We start from the raw sequence: 8892 nt of genomic DNA, 5'->3' as shown, positions 1-8892 counted from the left end.
AGGGTAACCACATCAAACTAAAATCAGCAAACGCGATACATAAAAGATCTAAACCTGTTCATACCTAAATCTAAACATCCTTTATTATTTGTCATATAAAAACAGACAAGTTTGAATAAAGTCATCAATCCCAAGATTAATGGGAAATGTAAGACAAACTCAAAGATAATACTGAAAAACTACTGAGAACGGACAAGAGTGTTTTTCAAGAAGAGTGAGGAGGGGGCACCTGGGTGGCTCTTTGGGCTGAGCATGTGCCCTTCCACTCAGGTTGTGACCCCAGAGTCCTGGGATGGAGACCAGCGTCAGCCTCCCTCTTCCAAGAGGAGCCTGCCTCTCCCTTTGCCTCCCTCTCGCTCTGTGTCTCGTGAATGAGTAAACAATATCTTTTTTTTTTTTTAAGATTTTATTTATTTATTCATGAGAGAGAGAGAGAGAGAGAGAGGCAGAGACACAGGCAGAGGGAGAAGCAGGCTCCACGCAGGGAGCCCGATGTGGGACTCGATCCCAGGTCTCGAGGATAAGGCCCTGGGCCGAAGGCAGGGGCTAAACCGCTGAGCCACCAGGGCTGCCCAATATCTTTAAAAAAGAAAAAGAATCGTGAGAGGGGATGTACCGGTTATCTACTGCTGCATAACAAAGCACCCCTAAGGTTAGTACATCCTTGAAGCCAGCTGCAAGAACTCAAGAGAACAGTATTTTTTGAGCGGGAGCTGCCCGGCAGGTGCAGGGTGGAGGGGACCGGGCTCCCCCCAACAGACTCCGGAGCATTCTGGCCCCGCCCCCACCCCGTACGGGAGGCGGTGGACAGGGGAGGAAGGGGTGGAGGGGGAAAGGGTGGAAGGGGAGAGTGGAGCGGAGGAGGGGTGGAGGGGGTAGCAGGGGGGACGACCTAGGGCCTCCGCACGGAGGCCAGAGGACGCAGCCGCCGCCCCTCCCGCGGGCCCTGCCGGAGCCTTCTACTTTCCAAGCCCCGAGACCGGAAGTGGGGTGCGCGTCCCGGGGCGGCCGTCACCTTCCCTGTAACCGCACCACGGTTTTTGTCGTTATTTGCTGCCAGCACAGAAGACCGGCTGCAGGTGCAAGGTCCCACCGGGAGCTGGGAGGAGGGCCCCCTAGGGGGCGGGGCGTCGAGGAAAGTGAGGAGGCGGGGCTCTGGGAAGGCGGGGCTTCAGTGAGGGTGAGCAAACGGGGGCCGGGAGCGCGGGGTCCCTGGAGGCGGGGCTCCCGGAAGGCGGGGTCTCAGTGAGGGGGATAAATGGTGCCCCGGGCGGGAGCCGGGGGGCGGGGCGGGAGGAGAGCCGGGGGGCGGGGTTCCTGGAGGCGGGGCTCCCGGAAGGCGGGGTCTCAGTGAGGGGGATAAATGGTGCCTCGGGCGGGAGCCGGGGGGCGGGGCCTCTGGAGGCGGGGCTCCCGGAAGGCGGGGTCTCAGTGAGGGGGATAAATAGTGCCTCGGGCGGGAGCCGGGAGGGCGGGGCCTTAGTGAGGGCGGGCCAACGGCGTTCCAGGGGGCGTGGTCACGCGGGGCGGTCCCTCGGGGAGGGGGCGGGGCCTCGCGGGCTGGGCGGTCAACGGTCGGCGGTTGGTCCTCGTTCGCGTCCTGCGGCTTTCCTGAGCTGCGGGTGCCGTTGCTTTCGGCAGGGGAACAGGTCTTGGTGAAATTCACATCAAGGACGTCCCTTTCTGCCTTCCTAATGCCAGAGAAGTTTACTCGCGGCTTGCTTTTGTGAGAATTGTTGAGGTGAGAATCTTAAAACTTTTTTTTTCCAGTTAATTACGTTTGATAAATTCGTTTGGGAAAAGGCTTCCTCAGGAATGTAGCGTGAGTGCCAATAAGTGAGTGTAATCAGGGAAATAAAATGAGGGGCGCCTGGTGGCTCAGGGGCTGAGGGTCGGCCTGCGGTCAGGGCGTGATGCCGGGATCCTGGGATCGAGTCCCGCATTGGGCTCCCTGCATGGAGCCTGCTTCTCCCTCTGCCTGTGTCTCTGCCTCTCTCTCTCTCTCTGTATGACTATCATAAATAAATAAATAAAAATTTAAAAAAAAGATTTTATATTTATTCATGAGAGACACACAAGAGAGAGGCAGAGATGGGCCAAAGGCAGGCGCCAAACCAATGCGCCCCCCAGGGATCCCCAAAATCTTAAAAAAAACATAAAATGAAACAGAGCAAGTGGAAATGTAAATAACAAGCCTTATAATTAAAGATCATTCCGCCCTGTACTTCCCAAGTCAGCTGCACCTCCTCCAGTGCCTGCAGAGTTTTAAAACATAGGGATCTCTTAATGTTGATATTATTAAAATGGATTTTGGTGGGATATCCTTGCAGCTAAAGCCCAATAGAAGTCTAAAAGCATAAGTGAAATACATGAAATTGTGTGTATTAAAAACACAGGGATCTCACTGGTATTAGGAAGCAGCTTTCCTAATACCAGTGGCAGAAATGAAAATTTACTAATTTTAAAAGAGATGTGTTTTGACCAAAAGGATATTTTTTTTTTCTTGGGAGGTTAAAAGTCACATATGGGAGGTCAGGGGGAAAAACAAAATCTGGAGGAAATTTAGCAACACAGGCCACTTGTTTCTAAAAGTAATGTCTCTCATATTTACCTTTTTTTTTTAAAGATTTATTTATTTATTTATTTATTTATTTATTTATTTATTTATTTATTTATTTATTTATTTATGATAGAGAGAGAGAGAGAGGCAGAGAGAGAAGCAGGCTCCATGTCGGGAGCCCGACGTGGGACTCGATCCCGGGACTCCAGGATTGCGCCCTGGGCCAAAGGCAGGCGCTCAACCACTGAGCCACCCAGGGATCCCCTCATATTTACCTTTTAAGAATTTTTCTTGGGGTGGCTCAGTGGTTGAGCATCTGCCTTTGGCTCCGGTCGTGATCCCCCGGGTCCTTGGATTGAGTCCCACATCAGGTTCCCTGCATGGAGCCTGCTTCTCCCTCTGCCTATGTCTCTGCCTCTCTCTGTGTGTGTCTCAGGAATAAATAATTAATAAATAAATGAATAAATAAATAAATGAAATCTTTAAAAACAAAAACAAAACCTCAATGTAGGGTAATGTATGTGGGTGCCTTTCCTAAGGCCAGAGATGTTTGATTTAAAAACTAACCCGGGCACCCGAGTGGCTCAGTTGGTTGAGCATCCAACTCTTAATTTCATCCAACTCTTAATTTCTTCTCAGGGTTGTGAGAAGGAGCCCTGTGTTGGGCTCTGTGCTCAGTGGGGAGTCTGCTTGAGATTTTCTCTCTTCCGCTCTTTCAAATAAATAGATGAATCTTCAAAAATAAAATAAAAAGCTCTTCCTTGGTTGAAAAGAAAGCTGGAGAATAGATGAAATATAAATCTGTAGTCAGTAATGAGTGGGTCTAGTGTGCTGTTGGCAGGGCTCCAGATGAAAGGTGTTTGGTGTGTGTGTGGAGGTGAGGTGGTAAAAGTCACTTGGATCAGTGATATTAGCTGTGTGCAGAGGTGATGCTTTCAGCTATGTGTGGTATTTTTGTTTGTACTTTTTCTTTTTTAAAAATCATATTTTTTAAAGATATAATTTTTTGTTTAATATTTTATTTATTTGAGTGAGAAAGAGGAGAAAGAACAGAGGGAGAGGGAGAAGCAGACTCCTGCTGAGCAAGGAGCCTGATGTGGGGCTGGATTTCAGGACCCTGGGATCATGAATCAAGGCAAAGGCAGGTGCTTAACCACACAAGTGCCCTGACTTTAATTTTTCTTGATTACACAAATGATGCATGAATATGTTGTTTTTGTTGTTTAACATTGAAATAATTCAGAAAACTATGGAGTAAAAATGTTTCCCTTCAGATTCTGCTGGCCAAGTGCACATAAAATGTAGTGTCATGCTTTTCTCTAGAGGCCTCCGGTGTTAACTGATGGCAATGTGGCCTTGCTGTCATTTTTTTTTTTTTTTATGGTGATAAAAAGTACATACCATAAAAATTTTCTTTATCCTTTTTTGACGGTACTATTCATTGACATTAAGTACATTCACATTATTGTGCAACTATTACCACCATGCATCTCCAAAACTTTATCATCCCCAAATGAAACTGTTACCATTAAATACAACTTGCTAGGGGCACCTGGGTAGCTTGGTTGGATAAGTGATCAACTCTTGGCTTTGGTTCAGGTTGTGATTTCAGGGTAGTAAGATCAAGCCCTGGTGGGCTCCCCAGTAGGGAGTCTGCTTGAAGAGTTTCTCCCTCTGTCCCTCCCCCTACTTGAGCATCAATGTGCATTCTCTCTCTCTCTCTCTCTCTCTCTCTAATAAATCTAAAAAAAAAACAACTCCCTGGGGTGCCTGGGTGGCTCAGGTGGTTAAGCATCTGCCTTTGGCTCAGGTCATGATCTCTGGGTCCTGGGATCAAGCCCCACATCAGGCTCCCTGCTCATTGGGGAGTCTCCTTCTCGCTCTGCCTCTGCCTCTTCCCTGCCTGCTCATGTTCTCTCTCTGTCTCTCAAATGAATAAATTTATTTTAAATTTTATTTTAAAAAAATCTTAAAAAAAAAAAAAAACTCCTCATAACCCTAACTCCCAGCCATTGGTACTCTTTTCTTTTTTTAATTATTTAATTATTTAATTAAATATTTATTTTTATTGGAGTTCAATTTGCCAACATATAGCATAACACCCAGTGCTCATCCCATCAAGTGCTCCCCTCAGTGCCCATCACCCAGTCACCCCCACCCCCGGCCCACCTCCCTTTCCACCACCCCTTGTTTGTTTCCCATTGGTACTCTCTAACCTTTCTTTCTCAATGAATTGGACTATTGTAGGTAGCTCATACATGTGGAGTCTTGCAATGTTGTTCCTTTGTGTCCAGAGAGAGTATTTCACATAGCATAATGTTGTAAAATACATGCATGTTATAGCATGTATCAGGATTTCCTTCCTTTTTAAGGTTGAATAGTATATTTACATTATATATATTAATATATTTATATATATCTTTTTTTTAAAAAGATTTATTTATTCATGATAGAGAGAGAGAGACACAGGCAGAGGGAGAAGCAGGCTTCATGTAGGGAGCCCGACGTGGGACTCGATCCCTGGACTTCGGGATTGTGCCCTGGGCCGAAGGCAGGCGCCAAACCATTGAGCCACCCAGGGATCCCCTATATATTTATATCTTATAAAATATATAATTATATACAAAATGCAAATATAAAAATATATAAAATAAGCAAAACATGTAAATATACAACATATACAAAAATATAACTTATAACATGTAAATATATATATTTAATGTAAGTGTAAATATGACTATATGTACTTATATTTATCTATCATTTTATAATATATAATAATAACTATAATGTTATTTAGCCTTAAGTATGTACATTTTGTTTCTCCATTTATCTGTTAATGGACATTTGGGTTGTCCACCTTTTGACTATTGTGAATCGTGCTGTTGTGAATGTTAGTTTACAAATTTCATTTTTTTTAAAGTTTTATTTATTCAAAGAGACACAGAGGCAGAGACATAGGCAGAGGGAGGAGAAGCAGGCTTCCATGCAGGAGCCCATCGTGGGACTCGATCCAAGAGTTCTGGAGGCAAAGGCAATGCTCAACCACTGAACCACCCAGGCATCCCTAGTTTACAAATTTCTGTTCAAGTTTCTGCTTTCAGTTCTTTTGGGTATATACTCAGAAATGGAATTGCTGAATCATATGGTAATTCTATGTTAAGCTTTTTGAGGAACCACCCAACTGTTCTCTACAGTGGCTGCACCGTTTCATATTACAATCAGCAATGAGCAAGGGTTCTAAGTTCTCCCATTCCTTACCAGCACTTATTTTTATTTTCTGATCATAGTCATCCTTGTGGATATGAAGTGGTATCTCATGGTTTTGATTTACATTTCCCTAATGATGAGTGATATTGAACTTCTTGTCATGTGCTTATTGGCCATCTGTATGTCTCCTTTGGGGAAATATCTATTCAAGTCCTTTACCTAACAGTCATTTTTAATGCTTCCACATACCTCTCTGCATATATTTTATAAATTATACAAATCTATTTATGCTTTACTTTCAGTGCATCACATGAGCCATGATTCCACAGGAAAACAAAGCAAATGCCTGCATGCACACAGGTTTCCTAAAAGGCCAGGGAGTCCTGTCTCTCACTGTCAAGAAAGAAGCCTGTGGGCCTTGTTGCTCATGAGGAAGGCTAGCAAACTCCTGTGCCTGTCCAGGGTCCTCAAGTTCAGAGAGGTTTAGCAAGTCAATTGCCCAAGTTTATGAAAAGAATACAAAGTATATTATTCCCCCAAAATCTCAAACTCAGGCACTTTTTTCTGAACATTTTTCCACTTTGTAAATAAAGTTTTTTTGGAACATGGCCCCACTTATTTGTCCGTTTTTCTACTGTCCCTAAATTTTGCTGGCCTGATAGTGCCCTCTATCAGGCTTTTAGCAGTCATCTATCTCATTTTGGGCAAAATCATTTCTTAGCATATCCATCCCTTGTTCCTGTCACTGTCTAATTCTTTTTTTTTTTTTTTAAAGACTTTATTTATTCATGAGAGACACACAGAGGCAGAGACATAGGTAGAGGGAGAAGCTTGATCTCCGGACCCTGGGATCAGGACCTGAGCCAAAGGCAGACACAACTGAGCCATCCAGGTGTCCCTGTCAAATTCTTCACATTGCTGAAATCTTTAAAGACTATCCAGCTGCTGGGGCATTCTTTCCAGTCACATTGACTTATGTTTAGAGTCAGTCTATGAAAAAAAAAGGCTGTAAGGGCCTGGTTCTTTGTCATTGTTTTTTTTTTTTTTTGTCATTGTTTTTATTTACCTTTATTTTTTCATGAACTTAAATTTGTTTGTCCTCTCCCCCATTAATTTCAGACCCAAAGTTTCAACTTAAAACCAAAGAGACCACTGCAGAGCAGAATAAAAAAAAAAATCTACTGTCAGGAAAATGGTAAGACTCATGAGGATACATAGCTGGTTCTCTGCAGTAGAAGTCTAGGATTGCTGTGTCACAGAAGAAGAGCACAACCACCAGGGGAGACACTTGGAACCGGTGACCTTCACCCAAAATAAGTTGTTTCTTAAGAGAGAGTCTTTGAGTATCATGAATTTGGGAAACATCCTAAACCAATTTCAGTATTTATTTATGGAGAGTTGCTACAAGTAAGCATATCCATTAATATGACTTGATGAATGTTGATATATAATTCAGTTTTTTAAAGTAATTATCAGGACAAACCTACATAAGGTTATGAATGTCATAACTATGATGGGACCTTGTTGCAAAGCATTCACCTTAACATTTGAAAGAAACAGGGCAGAAGCGGTACATATGCTTTGAAAATGGTAGCAACTTCTAATGTAAGAATTTGTTGTTGGGTTTTTTTTTTTTTTTCAGCACAGACTTTCTATGGGGCAGAGGAATCCCCATGAGTGCAGTGAAAGTGAGAAAGCCTTTAGATGCCACTTATCCCTTAACCAACAGGCACCAACTCAACCCAGAGAGAAACCCCATGAGTACCGTGAGTGTGGAAAAGCCATGAGAAGGAATTCTAACCTTGTTTCGTCCAAGAGAAATTACATAGGTGAGAAATGAAATGAATGTAAAGTATGTGGGAGAGTGTTTAGTCATCCTTCAATCCTTGGGACCCACCCATGTGTGATCTCAGGCTGGCAAGAAACCCTATGAATGTTTTCAGTGTGGGAAAACTTTTGGTTGTCACTTGTCCTTTATGGCACATGTGCAAACTCAACACAGGAGAGAAACCGTATGAGTTTAACCAATGTGGGAAATTCTTCAGATCCAGCTTAAGCCTTGCTATACTCCAGAGGATACAGAATTGGGAGAAGCTGTATAAATGCAGTGACTGTGGAAAGACTTTGTCAGGAACAGGAACCTGACCATGCATGAGAATGCACACCAGGGAGGGACTATCTGTGTGATGATTGTGGCAAAGCCTTTAGTAGGAAATTCCATCTGATGGTGCACGTGAGAACCCATTATGGGGAGGAAGTTTTACTATTGCAGCAACTGTGGAAAAACCTTCAATAGGAGCTCTAACCTGACTGCCCACACGAGGGTACATACAGGGGAGATTTACCAGTGCAGCTACTGTAGGAAACTTCAGTAGGTCACCCACCCCACAGGAAACATGTGAGAACTCAACAGTGGAGAGAAGCTCTAGGATTGGAAGCACATGGGGAAGTCTCATTGATCTTGCATGTGAGCAACTCTGTGAATATCATTGGTATGAGAAAGCCCTCCATTGGGACTTCAGTTTCTGTACAGGGAATTTCAGAGTGGGAGAGAAACCTTATGAGTGTAATAAATGTGGAATTGCTTTCATTAGGGTCTTATCCCCAAAACGGAAATCTTACTCATTAGTTTTCAGATTGTGTTTGTGAATAAAAGCATCTAAGGCGGGCAGCCCTGGTGGGACAGGGCAGCCCCGGTGGCACTGTGGTTTAGCGCCGCCTGCAGCCCAGGGCATGATCCTGGAGACCCTGGATTGAGTCCCACGTCAGGCTCTCTGCATGGAGCCTGCTTCTGCCTCTGCCTGTGTCTCTGCCTCTCTCTCTCTCTCTCTCTCTCTCTGCATCTCTATGAATAAATAAAATCTTTTTTAAAAAAAAAAGCATCTAAGGCCATAGATATCCTCTAAATAGGTCTTTAGCTCCATGGGTTTCAATCTAAGGTATTTTAGTTTAATTCTCAATACTGTTTCTATTATATTTTAACTCACAATGTCGCTTTTCTGAGCGTATCAAAATACTACTTCATTTAGATTTCACCTGAACTTTCTCCTTCCCCTTGATTTTATAATATCATAGGGCTTTCTTTGTTTGGTAGGACACCCATGGTTCCTCAGGTGTGTGGT

General features: G+C 43.9%; 1 long non-coding RNA gene across 2 annotated transcripts; it reads left to right on the top strand.

The window, feature by feature from the left end:
* The first annotated feature begins 455 nt into the window (after nt 1–455).
* On the top strand, nt 456–8649 carry LOC112909729 (uncharacterized). 2 transcript variants are annotated; one of them, XR_011994475.1, is made up of 4 exons: nt 456–652; nt 1642–1741; nt 6890–6965; nt 7413–8380. It is a non-coding gene; the product is annotated as an uncharacterized lncRNA (long non-coding RNA). The 2 variants fall into 2 exon arrangements; XR_003233146.2 differs by lacking the exon at nt 456–652 and having other exon boundaries at nt 1544–1741; nt 7413–8649.
* The last annotated feature ends 243 nt before the right edge of the window (nt 8650–8892 follow it).

Source organism: Vulpes vulpes, chromosome 9, assembly GCF_048418805.1.
Source record: "Vulpes vulpes isolate BD-2025 chromosome 9, VulVul3, whole genome shotgun sequence".
Classification (NCBI taxonomy): domain Eukaryota; kingdom Metazoa; phylum Chordata; class Mammalia; order Carnivora; family Canidae; genus Vulpes; species Vulpes vulpes.
The sequence above is the reverse complement of the archived record's forward strand: the minus strand, read 5'-3'. Positions and strand labels throughout refer to the sequence as shown.